The 16,208-nt window shown below is 37.7% G+C and overlaps 3 non-coding genes across 3 annotated transcripts; all 3 read right to left on the bottom strand.

Moving 5' to 3' along the window:
* Nucleotides 1–10,443: 10,443 nt before the first annotated feature.
* Nucleotides 10,444–10,525, bottom strand: TRNAS-GCU (transfer RNA serine (anticodon GCU)). Its single transcript has one exon. It is a non-coding gene; the product is annotated as a tRNA-Ser (tRNA).
* A 1,831-nt stretch (nucleotides 10,526–12,356) lies between these two features.
* On the bottom strand, nucleotides 12,357–12,438 carry TRNAS-GCU (transfer RNA serine (anticodon GCU)). The gene has a single exon. It is a non-coding gene; the product is annotated as a tRNA-Ser (tRNA).
* Nucleotides 12,439–16,040: 3,602 nt separating this feature from the next.
* Nucleotides 16,041–16,122, bottom strand: TRNAS-GCU (transfer RNA serine (anticodon GCU)). Its single transcript has one exon. It is a non-coding gene; the product is annotated as a tRNA-Ser (tRNA).
* Nucleotides 16,123–16,208: the final 86 nt, after the last annotated feature.

Here is a 16,208-nt window from a genome sequence, read left to right as displayed (position 1 = left end):
TTTGAAATGCCTCCTTTCTCTGCATCTCTAATCCGTTCATCCAATGTATCTCACCTTTATGTCCTTTGGCTTAGTTGGTCAAAGAGCCTGTTTAGTAAACAGAAAATCTTGAATTTGAATGCCAGCAGTGCTATTCTTTCTTTATGTCAGTTTGGGGCTTCTTAACTCTCTAAGCAGGCTTTCTAATGTATCACACCTGTTTGTCCTTTGTCTTAGTTGGTCAAAGAGCCTGTTTAGTAAACAGAAAATCTTGAATTTGAATGCCAGCAGTGCTATTCTTTCTTTATGTCAGTTTGGGGCTTCTTAACTCTCTAAGCAGGCTTTCTAATGTATCACACCTGTTTGTCCTTTGTCTTAGTTGGTCAAAGAGCCTGTTTAGTAAACAGAAAATCTTGAATTTGAATGCCAGCAGTGCTATTCTTTCTTTATGTCAGTTTGGGGCTTCTTAACTCTCTAAGCAGGCTTTCTAATGTATCACACCTGTTTGTCTTAGTTGGTCAAAGAGCCTGTTTAGTAAACAGAAAATCTTGAATTTGAATGCCAGCAGTCCTCTTCCTTCTTTATCTCAGTTTAGGGCTGTTTAACTCTCTAAGCAGGCTTTCTAATGTATCACACCTGATTGTCCTTTGTCTTAGTTGGTCAAAGAGCCTATTTAGTAAATGGAAAATCTTGAATTTGAATGCCAGCAGTCCTTTTCCTTCTTTATCTCAGTTTAGGGCTGTTTAACTCTCTAAGCAGGCTTTTTAATGTTTCGCACCTGTTTGTCCTTTGGCTTAGTTGGTCAAAGAGCCTATTTAGTAAATGGAAAATCTTGATTTTGAATGTCAGCAGTGCTTTCTATTCTTCATCTCATTTTGTGGGTTTTTACCCCAAAAAGAGGACTTTTACTCTTGTTTGTCATCAAATATTAATTTCCCACAGCCCTAATATAGTGCAATTGAGAAAAAAAATTCTCTGCTGTTGAAACACTTTAAAAAGAATTAGACGATATAATTTTCTTTACAGAATATAGGATGGCATTAAGCTTTACAAATTAAAACCAGTAGATTTACAGATCTGACTCTGCAAAGTTTGATAGCAGTACAGGAGTATTGTAATCTTTCATGCTTGAAGTGTCCACCGCTTGGGTTAAAAATGAAAACCAAACCATTCAACACGAAAGAAGAAACAGATTAATCCGACGAGGATGGGATTCGAACCCATGCATGCAGAGCACAATGGATTAGCAGTCCATCTCCTTAACCACTCGGCCACCTTGTCTTCATAGCACCTGTGCGTTTAGGTGGGAAGATGTTGAGAGGGTTTTTACCAGTCAGTGTTTTTTCACTGAAGATTGTATGTTGGCTTTTGTCAGAGTTGCCTTATCTCGTCAACTACAGTGCCTGTTGTTTGAAGTTAGCTTGGGGAAAACTCTATCAGAAATGAACGAGTGCTTAGGTTTTTAATATCAATTAGTCATAATTTTTCCTCCTTTTGGTTTTGCCATGGCATTTCTTCAATCTGTCTATTCTGTGTCATAACTTGGAAGCAAAACAAGTCCCAAATTTCAGCTGTGCTAAAAGATGGCTCATTCAATTGCAAAACTTCAAAGCCTTTGTCCTCGATACAGCTTCTGTAAATTTGTCAGTCTTTTAAATGAATGCTCTTCAAAATTTATTTGGCTTCTTAAGTGTTATGACTGAGATTGAAATCTTATTCCATGTTTCTGCTCTACGTGGAATGGAACTCAAGCTCAATATTGTTTTGCTGCGCTAACCAGTTGAATGTTCGATTGGTGCTTCAATTTTCCTTGGATTTCAAATGCATGCCATCTTCAGGTGCTGTGGCTTAGTTGGTTAAAACGCCTGTCTAGTAAACAGGAGATCCTGAGTTTGAATCTCAGCAGTGCCTTGTTTTCATCTCCTCACAAAGAAGCTTCCTATCTTAAAAATAGGTGTTTCACTAGCGACTGATAGTGCAATTGTGAGATTAAAGATCTCTTCTATCTATGAGATTTAAAGGAAGAAAGATGGCTTCAAGCATGACAATGTAAAACCAGTTGCTTTTGTTTTGAAATGCCTCCTTTCTATGCATCTCTAATCCGTTTATCCAATGTCTCTCACCTTTATGTCCTTAGGCTTAGTTGGTCAAAGAGCCTGTTTAGTAAACAGAAAATCTTGAATTTGAATGCCAGCAGTGCTATTCTTTCTTTATGTCAGTTTGGGGCTTCTTAACTCTCTATGCAGGCTTTCTAATGTATCACACCTGTTTGTACTTTGTCTTAGTTGGTCAAAGAGCCTGTTTAGTAAACAGAAAATCTTGAATTTGAATGCCAGCAGTGCTATTCTTTCTTTATGTCAGTTTGGGGCTTCTTAACTCTCTAAGCAGGCATTCTAATGTATCACACCTGTTTGTCCTTTGTCTTAGTTGGTCAAAGAGCCTGTTTAGTAAACAGAAAATTTTGAATTTGAATGCCAGCAGTCCTCTTCCTTCTTTATCTCATTTTAGGGCTGTTTAACTCTCTAAGCAGGCTTTCTAATGTATCACACCTGTTTGTCCTTTGGCTTAGTTGGTCAAAGAGCCTATTTAGTAAATGGAAAATCTTGATTTTGAATGTCAGCAGTGCTTTCTATTCTTCATCTCATTTTGTGGGTTTTTACCCCAAAAAGAGGACTTTTACTCTTGTTTGTCATCAAATATTAATTTCCCACAGCCCTAATATAGTGCAATTGAGAAAAAAAATTCTCTGCTGTTGAAACACTTTAAAAGGAATTAGAGGATATAATTTTCTTTACAGAATATAGGATGGCATCAACCTTTACAAATTAAAACCAGTGGATTTACAGATCTGACTCTGCAAAGTTTGATAGCAGCACAGGAGTATTGTAAACTTTCATGCTTGAAGTGTCCACCGCTTGGGTTAAAAATGAAAACCAAACCATTCAACACGAAAGAAGAAGCAGATTAATACGAAGAGGATGGGATTCGAACCCATGCATTCAGAGCACAATGGATTAGCAGTCCATCGCCTTAACCACTCGGCCACCTCGTCTACATAGCACCTGTGCGTTTAGGTGGGAAGATGTTGAGAGGGTTTTTACCAGTCAGTGTTTTTTCACTGAAGATTGTATGTTGGCTTTTGTCAGAGTTGCCTTATCTCGTCAACTACAGTGCCTGTTGTTTGAAGTTAGCTTGGGGAAAACTCTATCAGAAATGAACCAGTGCTGAGGTTTTTAATATCAATTAGTCATAATTTTTCCTCCTTTTGGTTTTGCCATGGCATTTCTTCAGTCTGTCTATTCTGTGTCATAACTTGGAAGCAAAACAAGTCCCAAATTTCAGCTGTGCTAAAAGATGGCTCATTCAATTGCAAAACTTCAAAGCCTTTGTCCTCGATACAGCTTCTGTAAATTTGTCAGTCTTTTAAATGAATGCTCTTCAAAATTTACTTGGCTTCTTAAGTGTTATGACTGAGATTGAAATCTTATTCCATGTTTCTGCTCTACGTGGAATGGAACTCAAGCTCAATATTGTTTTGCTGCGCTAACCAGTTGAATGTTCGATTGGTGCTTCAATCTTCCTTGGATTTCAAATGCATGCCATCTTCTGGTGCTGTGGCTTAGTTGGTTAAAGTGCCTGTCTAGTAAACAGGAGATCCTGAGTTCGAATCTCAGCAGTGCTTTGTTTTCATCTCCTCACAAAGAAGCTTCCTATCTTAAAAATAGGTGTTTCACTTGCGACTGATAGTGCAATTGTGAGATTAAAAATCTCTTCTATCTAAGTTATATAACGGAAGAAAGATGGCGTCAAGCATGACAATGTAAAACCAGTTTATTTAGTTTTGAAATGCCTCCTTTCTCTGCATCTCTAATCCGTTCATCCAATGTATCTCACCTTTATGTCCTTTGGCTTAGTTGGTCAAAGAGCCTGTTTAGTAAACAGAAAATCTTGAATTTGAATGCCAGCAGTTCTATTCTTTCTTTATGTCAGTTTGGGGCTTCTTAACTCTCTAAGCAGGCTTTCTAATGTATCACACCTGTTTGTCCTTTGTCTTAGTTGGTCAAAGAGCCTGTTTAGTAAACAGAAAATCTTGAATTTGAATGCCAGCAGTGCTATTCTTTCTTTATGTCAGTTTGGGGCTTCTTAACTCTCTAAGCAGGCTTTCTAATGTATCACACCTGTTTGTCCTTTGTCTTAGTTGGTCAAAGAGCCTGTTTAGTAAACAGAAAATCTTGAATTTGAATGCCAGCAGTGCTATTCTTTCTTTATGTCAGTTTGGGGCTTCTTAACTCTCTAAGCAGGCTTTCTAATGTATCACACCTGTTTGTCTTAGTTGGTCAAAGAGCCTGTTTAGTAAACAGAAAATCTTGAATTTGAATGCCAGCAGTCCTCTTCCTTCTTTATCTCAGTTTAGGGCTGTTTAACTCTCTAAGCAGGCTTTCTAATGTATCACACCTGATTGTCCTTTGTCTTAGTTGGTCAAAGAGCCTATTTAGTAAATGGAAAATCTTGAATTTGAATGCCAGCAGTCCTTTTCCTTCTTTATCTCAGTTTAGGGCTGTTTAACTCTCTAAGCAGGCTTTTTAATGTTTCGCACCTGTTTGTCCTTTGGCTTAGTTGGTCAAAGAGCCTATTTAGTAAATGGAAAATCTTGATTTTGAATGTCAGCAGTGCTTTCTATTCTTCATCTCATTTTGTGGGTTTTTACCCCAAAAAGAGGACTTTTACTCTTGTTTGTCATCAAATATTAATTTCCCACAGCCCTAATATAGTGCAATTGAGAAAAAAAATTCTCTGCTGTTGAAACACTTTAAAAAGAATTAGACGATATAATTTTCTTTACAGAATATAGGATGGCATTAAGCTTTACAAATTAAAACCAGTAGATTTACAGATCTGACTCTGCAAAGTTTGATAGCAGTACAGGAGTATTGTAATCTTTCATGCTTGAAGTGTCCACCGCTTGGGTTAAAAATGAAAACCAAACCATTCAACACGAAAGAAGAAACAGATTAATCCGACGAGGATGGGATTCGAACCCATGCATGCAGAGCACAATGGATTAGCAGTCCATCTCCTTAACCACTCGGCCACCTTGTCTTCATAGCACCTGTGCGTTTAGGTGGGAAGATGTTGAGAGGGTTTTTACCAGTCAGTGTTTTTTCACTGAAGATTGTATGTTGGCTTTTGTCAGAGTTGCCTTATCTCGTCAACTACAGTGCCTGTTGTTTGAAGTTAGCTTGGGGAAAACTCTATCAGAAATGAACGAGTGCTTAGGTTTTTAATATCAATTAGTCATAATTTTTCCTCCTTTTGGTTTTGCCATGGCATTTCTTCAATCTGTCTATTCTGTGTCATAACTTGGAAGCAAAACAAGTCCCAAATTTCAGCTGTGCTAAAAGATGGCTCATTCAATTGCAAAACTTCAAAGCCTTTGTCCTCGATACAGCTTCTGTAAATTTGTCAGTCTTTTAAATGAATGCTCTTCAAAATTTATTTGGCTTCTTAAGTGTTATGACTGAGATTGAAATCTTATTCCATGTTTCTGCTCTACGTGGAATGGAACTCAAGCTCAATATTGTTTTGCTGCGCTAACCAGTTGAATGTTCGATTGGTGCTTCAATTTTCCTTGGATTTCAAATGCATGCCATCTTCAGGTGCTGTGGCTTAGTTGGTTAAAACGCCTGTCTAGTAAACAGGAGATCCTGAGTTTGAATCTCAGCAGTGCCTTGTTTTCATCTCCTCACAAAGAAGCTTCCTATCTTAAAAATAGGTGTTTCACTAGCGACTGATAGTGCAATTGTGAGATTAAAAATCTCTTCTATCTATGAGATTTAAAGGAAGAAAGATGGCTTCAAGCATGACAATGTAAAACCAGTTGCTTTTGTTTTGAAATGCCTCCTTTCTATGCATCTCTAATCCGTTTATCCAATGTCTCTCACCTTTATGTCCTTAGGCTTAGTTGGTCAAAGAGCCTGTTTAGTAAACAGAAAATCTTGAATTTGAATGCCAGCAGTGCTATTCTTTCTTTATGTCAGTTTGGGGCTTCTTAACTCTCTATGCAGGCTTTCTAATGTATCACACCTGTTTGTACTTTGTCTTAGTTGGTCAAAGAGCCTGTTTAGTAAACAGAAAATCTTGAATTTGAATGCCAGCAGTGCTATTCTTTCTTTATGTCAGTTTGGGGCTTCTTAACTCTCTAAGCAGGCATTCTAATGTATCACACCTGTTTGTCCTTTGTCTTAGTTGGTCAAAGAGCCTGTTTAGTAAACAGAAAATTTTGAATTTGAATGCCAGCAGTCCTCTTCCTTCTTTATCTCATTTTAGGGCTGTTTAACTCTCTAAGCAGGCTTTCTAATGTATCACACCTGTTTGTCCTTTGGCTTAGTTGGTCAAAGAGCCTATTTAGTAAATGGAAAATCTTGATTTTGAATGTCAGCAGTGCTTTCTATTCTTCATCTCATTTTGTGGGTTTTTACCCCAAAAAGAGGACTTTTACTCTTGTTTGTCATCAAATATTAATTTCCCACAGCCCTAATATAGTGCAATTGAGAAAAAAAATTCTCTGCTGTTGAAACACTTTAAAAGGAATTAGAGGATATAATTTTCTTTACAGAATATAGGATGGCATCAACCTTTACAAATTAAAACCAGTGGATTTACAGATCTGACTCTGCAAAGTTTGATAGCAGCACAGGAGTATTGTAAACTTTCATGCTTGAAGTGTCCACCGCTTGGGTTAAAAATGAAAACCAAACCATTCAACACAAAAGAAGAAGCAGATTAATCCGACGAGGATGGGATTCGAACCCATGCATTCAGAGCACAATGGATTAGCAGTCCATCGCCTTAACCACTCGGCCACCTCGTCTACATAGCACCTGTGCGTTTAGGTGGGAAGATGTTGAGAGGGTTTTTACCAGTCAGTGTTTTTTCACTGAAGATTGTATGTTGGCTTTTGTCAGAGTTGCCTTATCTCGTCAACTACAGTGCCTGTTGTTTGAAGTTAGCTTGGGGAAAACTCTATCAGAAATGAACCAGTGCTGAGGTTTTTAATATCAATTAGTCATAATTTTTCCTCCTTTTGGTTTTGCCATGGCATTTCTTCAGTCTGTCTATTCTGTGTCATAACTTGGAAGCAAAACAAGTCCCAAATTTCAGCTGTGCTAAAAGATGGCTCATTCAATTGCAAAACTTCAAAGCCTTTGTCCTCGATACAGCTTCTGTAAATTTGTCAGTCTTTTAAATGAATGCTCTTCAAAATTTACTTGGCTTCTTAAGTGTTATGACTGAGATTGAAATCTTATTCCATGTTTCTGCTCTACGTGGAATGGAACTCAAGCTCAATATTGTTTTGCTGCGCTAACCAGTTGAATGTTCGATTGGTGCTTCAATCTTCCTTGGATTTCAAATGCATGCCATCTTCAGGTGCTGTGGCTTAGTTGGTTAAAGTGCCTGTCTAGTAAACAGAAGATCCTGAGTTCGAATCTCAGCAGTGGCTTGTTTTCATCTCCTCACAAAGAAGCTTCCTATCTTAAAAATAGGTGTTTCACTTGCGACTGATAGTGCAATTGTGAGATTAAAAATCTCTTCTATATATGAGATATAAAGGAAGAAAGATGGCTTCAAGCATGACAATGTAAAACCAGTTGCTTTTGTTTTGAAATGCCTCCTTTCTATGCATCTCTAATCCGTTTATCCAATGTCTCTCACCTTTATGTCCTTTGGCTTAGTTGGTCAAAGAGCCTGTTTAGTAAACAGAAAATCTTGAATTTGAATGCCAGCAGTTCTATTCTTTCTTTATGTCAGTTTGGGGCTTCTTAACTCTCTATGCAGGCTTTCTAATGTATCACACCTGTTTGTACTTTGTCTTAGTTGGTCAAAGAGCCTGTTTAGTAAACAGAAAATCTTGAATTTGAATGCCAGCAGTGCTATTCTTTCTTTATGTCAGTTTGGGGCTTCTTAACTCTCTAAGCAGGCTTTCTAATGTATCACACCTGTTTGTCCTTTGTCTTAGTTGGTCAAAGAGCCTATTTAGTAAACAGAAAATCTTGAATTTGAATGCCAGCAGTCCTCTTCCTTCTTTATTTCAGTTTAGGGCTGTTTAACTCTCTAAGCAGGCTTTCTAATGTATCACACCTGTTTGTCCTTTGGCTTAGTTGGTCAAAGAGCCTATTTAGTAAATGGAAAATCTTGATTTTGAATGTCAGCAGTGCTTTCTATTCTTCATCTCATTTTGTGGGTTTTTACCCCAAAAAGAGGACTTTTACTCTTGTTTCTCATCAAATATTAATTTCCCACAGCCCTAATATAGTGCAATTGAGAAAAAAAATTCTCTGCTGTTGAAACACTTTAAAAGGAATTAGAGGATATAATTTTCTTTACAGAATATAGGATGGCATCAAGCTTTACAAATTAAAACAAGTGGATTTACAGATCTGAATCTGCAAAGTTTGATAGCAGCACAGGCGTATTGTAAACTTTCATGCTTGAAGTGTCCACCGCTTGGGTTAAAAATGAAAACCAAACCATTCAAAACAAAAGAAGAAGCAGATTAATCCGACGAGGATGGGATTCAAACCCATGCACGCAGAGCACAATGGATTAGCAGTCCATCACCTTAACCACTCGTCCACCTCGAGCACTTGCGTTTAGGTGGGAAGATGTTGAGAGGGTTTTTACCAGTCAGAGTTTTTTCACTGAAGATTGTATGTTGGCTTTTGTCAGAATTGCCTTATCTCGTCAACTACAGTGCCTGTTGTTTGAAGTTAGCTTGGGGAAAACTCTATCAGAAATGAACCAGTGCTGAGGTTTTTAATATCAATTAGTCATAATTTTTCCTCCTTTTGGTTTTGCCATGGCATTTCTTCAATCTGTCTATTCTGTGTCATAACTTGGAAGCAAAACAAGTCCCAAATTTCAGCTGTGCTAAAAGATGGCTCATTCAATTGCAAAACTTCAAAGCCTTTGTCCTCGATACAGCTTCTGTAAATTTGTCAGTCTTTTAAATGAATGCTCTTCAAAATTTACTTGGCTTCTTAAGTGTTATGACTGAGATTGAAATCTTATTCCATGTTTCTGCTCTACGTGGAATGGAACTCAAGCTCAATATTGTTTTGCTGCGCTAACCAGTTGAATGTTCGATTGGTGCTTCAATCTTCCTTGGATTTCAAATGCATGCCATCTTCAGGTGCTGTGACTTAGTTGGTTAAAGTCCCTGTCTAGTAAACAGGAGATCCTGAGTTCGAATCTCAGCAGTGCCTTGTTTTCATCTCCTCACAAAGAAGCTTCCTATCTTAAAAATAGGTGTTTCACTTGCGACTGATAGTGCAATTGTGAGATAAAAAATCTCTTCTATCTATGAGATTTAAAGGAAGAAAGATGGCTTCAAGCATGACAATGTAAAACCAGTTGCTTTTGTTTTGAAATGCCTCCTTTCTATGCATCTCTAATCCGTTTATCCAATGTCTCTCATCTTTATGTCCTTTGGCTTAGTTGGTCAAAGAGCCTGTTTAGTAAACAGAAAATCTTGAATTTGAATGCCAGCAGTGCTATTCTTTCTTTATGTCAGTTTGGGGCTTCTTAACTCTCTATGCAGGCTTTCTAATGTATCACACCTGTTTGTACTTTGTCTTAGTTGGTCAAAGAGCCAGTTTAGTAAACAGAAAATCTTGAATTTGAATGCCAGCAGTGCTATTCTTTCTTTATGTCAGTTTGGGGCTTCTTAACTCTCTAAGCAGGCTTTCTAATGTATCACACCTGTTTGTCCTTTGTCTTAGTTGGTCAAAGAGCCTGTTTAGTAAACAGAAAATTTTGAATTTGAATGCCAGCAGTCCTCTTCCTTCTTTATCTCATTTTAGGGCTGTTTAATTCTCTAAGCAGGCTTTCTAATGTATCACACCTGTTTGTCCTTTGTCTTAGTTGGTCAAAGAGCCTATTTAGTAAACAGAAAATCTTGAATTTGAATGCCAGCAGTCCTCTTCCTTCTTTATCTCAGTTTAGGGCTGTTTAACTTTCTAAGCAGGCTTTCTAATGTATCACACCTGTTTGTCCTTTGGCTTAGTTGGTCAAAGAGCCTATTTAGTAAATGGAAAATCTTGATTTTGAATGTCAGCAGTGCTTTCTATTCTTCATCTCATTTTGTGGGTTTTTACCCCAAAAAGAGGACTTTTACTCTTGTTTGTCATCAAATATTAATTTCCCACAGCCCTAATATAGTGCAATTGAGAAAAAAAATTCTCTGCTGTTGAAACACTTTAAAAGGAATTAGAGGATATAATTTTCTTTACAGAATATAGGATGGCATCAAGCTTTACAAATTAAAACAAGTGGATTTACAGATCTGACTCTGCAAAGTTTGATAGCAGCACAGGCGTATTGTAAACTTTCATGCTTGAAGTGTCCACCGCTTGGGTTAAAAATGAAAACCAAACCATTCAACACGAAAGAAGAAACAGATTAATCCGACGAGGATGGGATTCGAACCCATGCATGCAGAGCACAATGGATTAGCAGTCCATCGCCTTAACCACTCGGCCACCTCGTCTACATAGCACCTGTGCGTTTAGGTGGGAAGATGTTGAGAGGGTTTTTACCAGTCAGTGTTTTTTCACTGAAGATTGTATGTTGGCTTTTGTCAGAGTTGCCTTATCTCGTCAACTACAGTGCCTGTTGTTTGAAGTTAGCTTGGGGAAAACTCTATCAGAAATGAACCAGTGCTGAGGTTTTTAATATCAATTAGTCATAATTTTTCCTCCTTTTGGTTTTGCCATGGCATTTCTTCAGTCTGTCTATTCTGTGTCATAACTTGGAAGCAAAACAAGTCCCAAATTTCAGCTGTGCTAAAAGATGGCTCATTCAATTGCAAAACTTCAAAGCCTTTGTCCTCGATACAGCTTCTGTAAATTTGTCAGTCTTTTAAATGAATGCTCTTCAAAATTTACTTGGCTTCTTAAGTGTTATGACTGAGATTGAAATCTTATTCCATGTTTCTGCTCTACGTGGAATGGAACTCAAGCTCAATATTGTTTTGCTGAGCTAACCAGTTGAATGTTCGATTGGTGCTTCAATCTTCCTTGGATTTCAAATGCATGCAATCTTCAGGTGCTGTGGCTTAGTTGGTTAAAGTGCCTGTCTAGTAAACAGGAAATCCTGAGTTCGAATCTCAGCAGTGCTTTGTTTTCATCTCCTCACAAAGAAGCTTCCTATCTTAAAAATAGGTGTTTCACTTGCGACTGATAGTGCAATTGTGAGATTAAAAATCTCTTCTATCTATGAGATATAAAGGAAGAAAGATGGCTTCAAGCATGACAATGTAAAACCAGTTGCTTTTGTTTTGAAATGCCTCCTTTCTATGCATCTCTAATCCGTTTATCCAATGTCTCTCACCTTTATGTCCTTTGGCTTAGTTGGTCAAAGAGCCTGTTCAGTAAACAGAAAATCTTGAATTTGAATGCCAGCAGTGCTATTCTTTCTTTATGTCAGTTTGGGGCTTCTTAACTCTCTATGCAGGCTTTCTAATGTATCACACCTGTTTGTACTTTGTCTTAGTTGGTCAAAGAGCCTGTTTAGTAAACAGAAAATCTTGAATTTGAATGCCAGCAGTGCTATTCTTTCTTTATGTCAGTTTGGGGCTTCTTAACTCTCTAAGCAGGCTTTCTAATGTATCACACCTGTTTGTCCTTTGTCTTAGTTGGTCAAAGAGCCTGTTTAGTAAACAGAAAATTTTGAATTTGAATGCCAGCAGTCCTCTTCCTTCTTTATCTCATTTTAGGGCTGTTTAACTCTCTAAGCAGGCTTTCTAATGTATCACACCTGTTTGTCCTTTGGCTTAGTTGGTCAAAGAGCCTATTTAGTAAACAGAAAATCTTGAATTTGAATGCCAGCAGTCCTCTTCCTTCTTTATCTCAGTTTAGGGCTGTTTAACTCTCTAAGCAGGCTTTCTAATGTATCACACCTGTTTGTCCTTTGGCTTAGTTGGTCAAAGAGCCTATTTAGTAAATGGAACATCTTGATTTTGAATGTCAGCAGTGCTTTCTATTCTTCATCTCATTTTGTGGGTTTTTACCCCAAAAAGAGGACTTTTACTCTTGTTTGTCATCAAATATTAATTTCCCACAGCCCTAATATAGTGCAATTGAGAAAAAAAATTCTCTGCTGTTGAAACACTTTAAAAGGAATTAGAGGATATAATTTTCTTTACAGAATATAGGATGGCATCAAGCTTTACAAATTAAAACAAGTGGATTTACAGATCTGACTCTGCAAAGTTTGATAGCAGCACAGGCGTATTGTAAACTTTCATGCTTGAAGTGTCCACCGCTTGGGTTAAAAATGAAAACCAAACCATTCAACACGAAAGAATAAACAGATTAATCCGACGAGGATGGGATTCAAACCCATGCATGCAGAGCACAATGGATTAGCAGTCCATCGCCTTAACCACTCGGCCACCTCGTCTACATAGCACCTGTGCGTTTAGGTGGGAAGATGTTGAGAGGGTTTTTACCAGACAGTGTTTTTTCACTGAAGATTGTATGTTGGCTTTTGTCAGAGTTGCCTTATCTCGTCAACTACAGTGCCTGTTGTTTGAAGTTAGCTTGGGGAAAACTCTATCAGAAATGAACCAGTGCTGAGGTTTTTAATATCAATTAGTCATAATTTTTCCTCCTTTTGGTTTTGCCATGGCATTTCTTCAGTCTGTCTATTCTGTGTCATAACTTGGAAGCAAAACAAGTCCCAAATTTCAGCTGTGCTAAAAGATGGCTCATTCAATTGCAAAACTTCAAAGCCTTTGTCCTCGATACAGCTTCTGTAAATTTGTCAGTCTTTTAAATGAATGCTCTTCAAAATTTACTTGGCTTCTTAAGTGTTATGACTGAGATTGAAATCTTATTCCATGTTTCTGCTCTACGTGGAATGGAACTCAAGCTCAATATTGTTTTGCTGCGCTAACCAGTTGAATGTTCGATTGGTGCTTCAATCTTCCTTGGATTTCAAATGCATGGCATCTTCTGGTGCTGTTGCTTAGTTGGTTAAAGCGCCTGTCTAGTAAACAGGAGATCCTGAGTTCGACTCTCAGCAGTTCCTTGTTTTCATCTCCTCACAAAGAAGCTTCCTATCTTAAAAATAGGTGTTTCACTTGCGACTGATAGTGCAATTGTGAGATTAAAAATCTCTTCTATCTATGAGATATAAAGGAAGAAAGATGGCTTCAAGCATGACAATGTAAAACCAGTTGCTTTTGTTTTGAAATGCCTCCTTTCTATGCATCTCTAATCCGTTTATCCAATGTCTCTCACCTTTATGTCCTTTGGCTTAGTTGGTCAAAGAGCCTGTTTAGTAAACAGAAAATCTTGAATTTGAATGCCAGCAGTTCTATTCTTTCTTTATGTCAGTTTGGGGCTTCTTAACTCTCTATGCAGGCTTTCTAATGTATCACACCTGTTTGTACTTTGTCTTAGTTGGTCAAAGAGCCTGTTTAGTAAACAGAAAATTTTGAATTTGAATGCCAGCAGTCCTCTTCCTTCTTTATCTCATTTTAGGGCTGTTTAACTCTCTAAGCAGGCTTTCTAATGTATCACACCTGTTTGTCCTTTGGCTTAGTTGGTCAAAGAGCCTATTTAGTAAACAGAAAATCTTGAATTTGAATGCCAGCAGTCCTCTTCCTTCTTTATTTCAGTTTAGGGCTGTTTAACTCTCTAAGCAGGCTTTCTAATGTATCACACCTGTTTGTCCTTTGGCTTAGTTGGTCAAAGAGCCTATTTAGTAAATGGAAAATCTTGATTTTGAATGTCAGCAGTGCTTTCTATTCTTCATCTCATTTTGTGGGTTTTTACCCCAAAAAGAGGACTTTTACTCTTGTTTCTCATCAAATATTAATTTCCCACAGCCCTAATATAGTGCAATTGAGAAAAAAAATTCTCTGCTGTTGAAACACTTTAAAAGGAATTAGAGGATATAATTTTCTTTACAGAATATAGGATGGCATCAAGCTTTACAAATTAAAACAAGTGGATTTACAGATCTGAATCTGCAAAGTTTGATAGCAGCACAGGCGTATTGTAAACTTTCATGCTTGAAGTGTCCACCGCTTGGGTTAAAAATGAAAACCAAACCATTCAAAACAAAAGAAGAAGCAGATTAATCCGACGAGGATGGGATTCAAACCCATGCACGCAGAGCACAATGGATTAGCAGTCCATCACCTTAACCACTCGTCCACCTCGTCTACATAGAGCACTTGCGTTTAGGTGGGAAGATGTTGAGAGGGTTTTTACCAGTCAGAGTTTTTTCACTGAAGATTGTATGTTGGCTTTTGTCAGAGTTGCCTTATCTCGTCAACTACAGTGCCTGTTGTTTGAAGTTAGCTTGGGGAAAACTCTATCAAAAATGAACCAGTGCTGAGGTTTTTAATATCAATTAGTCATAATTTTTCCTCCTTTTGGTTTTGCCATGGCATTTCTTCAATCTGTCTATTCTGTGTCATAACTTGGAAGCAAAACAAGTCCCAAATTTCAGCTGTGCTAAAAGATGGCTCATTCAATTGCAAAACTTCAAAGCCTTTGTCCTCGATACAGCTTCTGTAAATTTGTCAGTCTTTTAAATGAATGCTCTTCAAAATTTACTTGGCTTCTTAAGTGTTATGACTGAGATTGAAATCTTATTCCATGTTTCTGCTCTACGTGGAATGGAACTCAAGCTCAATATTGTTTTGCTGCGCTAACCAGTTGAATGTTCGATTGGTGCTTCAATCTTCCTTGGATTTCAAACGCATGCCATCTTCAGGTGCTGTGACTTAGTTGGTTAAAGTCCCTGTCTAGTAAACAGGAGATCCTGAGTTCGAATCTCAGCAGTGCCTTGTTTTCATCTCCTCACAAAGAAGCTTCCTATCTTAAAAATAGGTGTTTCACTTGCGACTGATAGTGCAATTGTGAGATTAAAAATCTCTTCTATCTATGAGATATAAAGGAAGAAAGATGGCTTCAAGCATGACAATGTAAAACCAGTTGCTTTTGTTTTGAAATGCCTCCTTTCTATGCATCTCTAATCCGTTTATCCAATGTCTCTCACCTTTATGTCCTTTGGCTTAGTTGGTCAAAGAGCCTGTTCAGTAAACAGAAAATCTTGAATTTGAATGCCAGCAGTGCTATTCTTTCTTTATGTCAGTTTGGGGCTTCTTAACTCTCTATGCAGGCTTTCTAATGTATCACACCTGTTTGTACTTTGTCTTAGTTGGTCAAAGAGCCTGTTTAGTAAACAGAAAATCTTGAATTTGAATGCCAGCAGTGCTATTCTTTCTTTATGTCAGTTTGGGGCTTCTTAACTCTCTAAGCAGGCTTTCTAATGTATCACACCTGTTTGTCCTTTGTCTTAGTTGGTCAAAGAGCCTGTTTAGTAAACAGAAAATTTTGAATTTGAATGCCAGCAGTCCTCTTCCTTCTTTATCTCATTTTAGGGCTGTTTAACTCTCTAAGCAGGCTTTCTAATGTATCACACCTGTTTGTCCTTTGGCTTAGTTGGTCAAAGAGCCTATTTAGTAAACAGAAAATCTTGAATTTGAATGCCAGCAGTCCTCTTCCTTCTTTATCTCAGTTTAGGGCTGTTTAACTCTCTAAGCAGGCTTTCTAATGTATCACACCTGTTTGTCCTTTGGCTTAGTTGGTCAAAGAGCCTATTTAGTAAATGGAAAATCTTGATTTTGAATGTCAGCAGTGCTTTCTATTCTTCATCTCATTTTGTGGGTTTTTACCCCAAAAAGAGGACTTTTACTCTTGTTTGTCATCAAATATTAATTTCCCACAGCCCTAATATAGTGCAATTGAGAAAAAAAATTCTCTGCTGTTGAAACACTTTAAAAGGAATTAGAGGATATAATTTTCTTTACAGAATATAGGATGGCATCAAGCTTTACAAATTAAAACAAGTGGATTTACAGATCTGACTCTGCAAAGTTTGATAGCAGCACAGGCGTATTGTAAACTTTCATGCTTGAAGTGTCCACCGCTTGGGTTAAAAATGAAAATCAAACCATTCAACACGAAAGAAGAAACAGATTAATCTGACGAGGATGGGATTCAAACCCATGCATGCAGAGCACAATGGATTAGCAGTCCATCGCCTTAACCACTCGGCCACCTCGTCTACATAGCACCTGTGCGTTTAGGTGGGAAGATGTTGAGAGGGTTTTTACCAGACAGTGTTTTTTCACTGAAGATTGTATGTTGGCT

This window comes from Dendrobates tinctorius, unplaced genomic scaffold (genome assembly GCF_039654945.1).
Source record: "Dendrobates tinctorius isolate UK_male_01 unplaced genomic scaffold, ASM3965494v1 ptg000254l, whole genome shotgun sequence".
Lineage (NCBI taxonomy): Eukaryota > Metazoa > Chordata > Amphibia > Anura > Dendrobatidae > Dendrobates > Dendrobates tinctorius.
The sequence above is the reverse complement of the archived record's forward strand: the minus strand, read 5'-3'. Positions and strand labels throughout refer to the sequence as shown.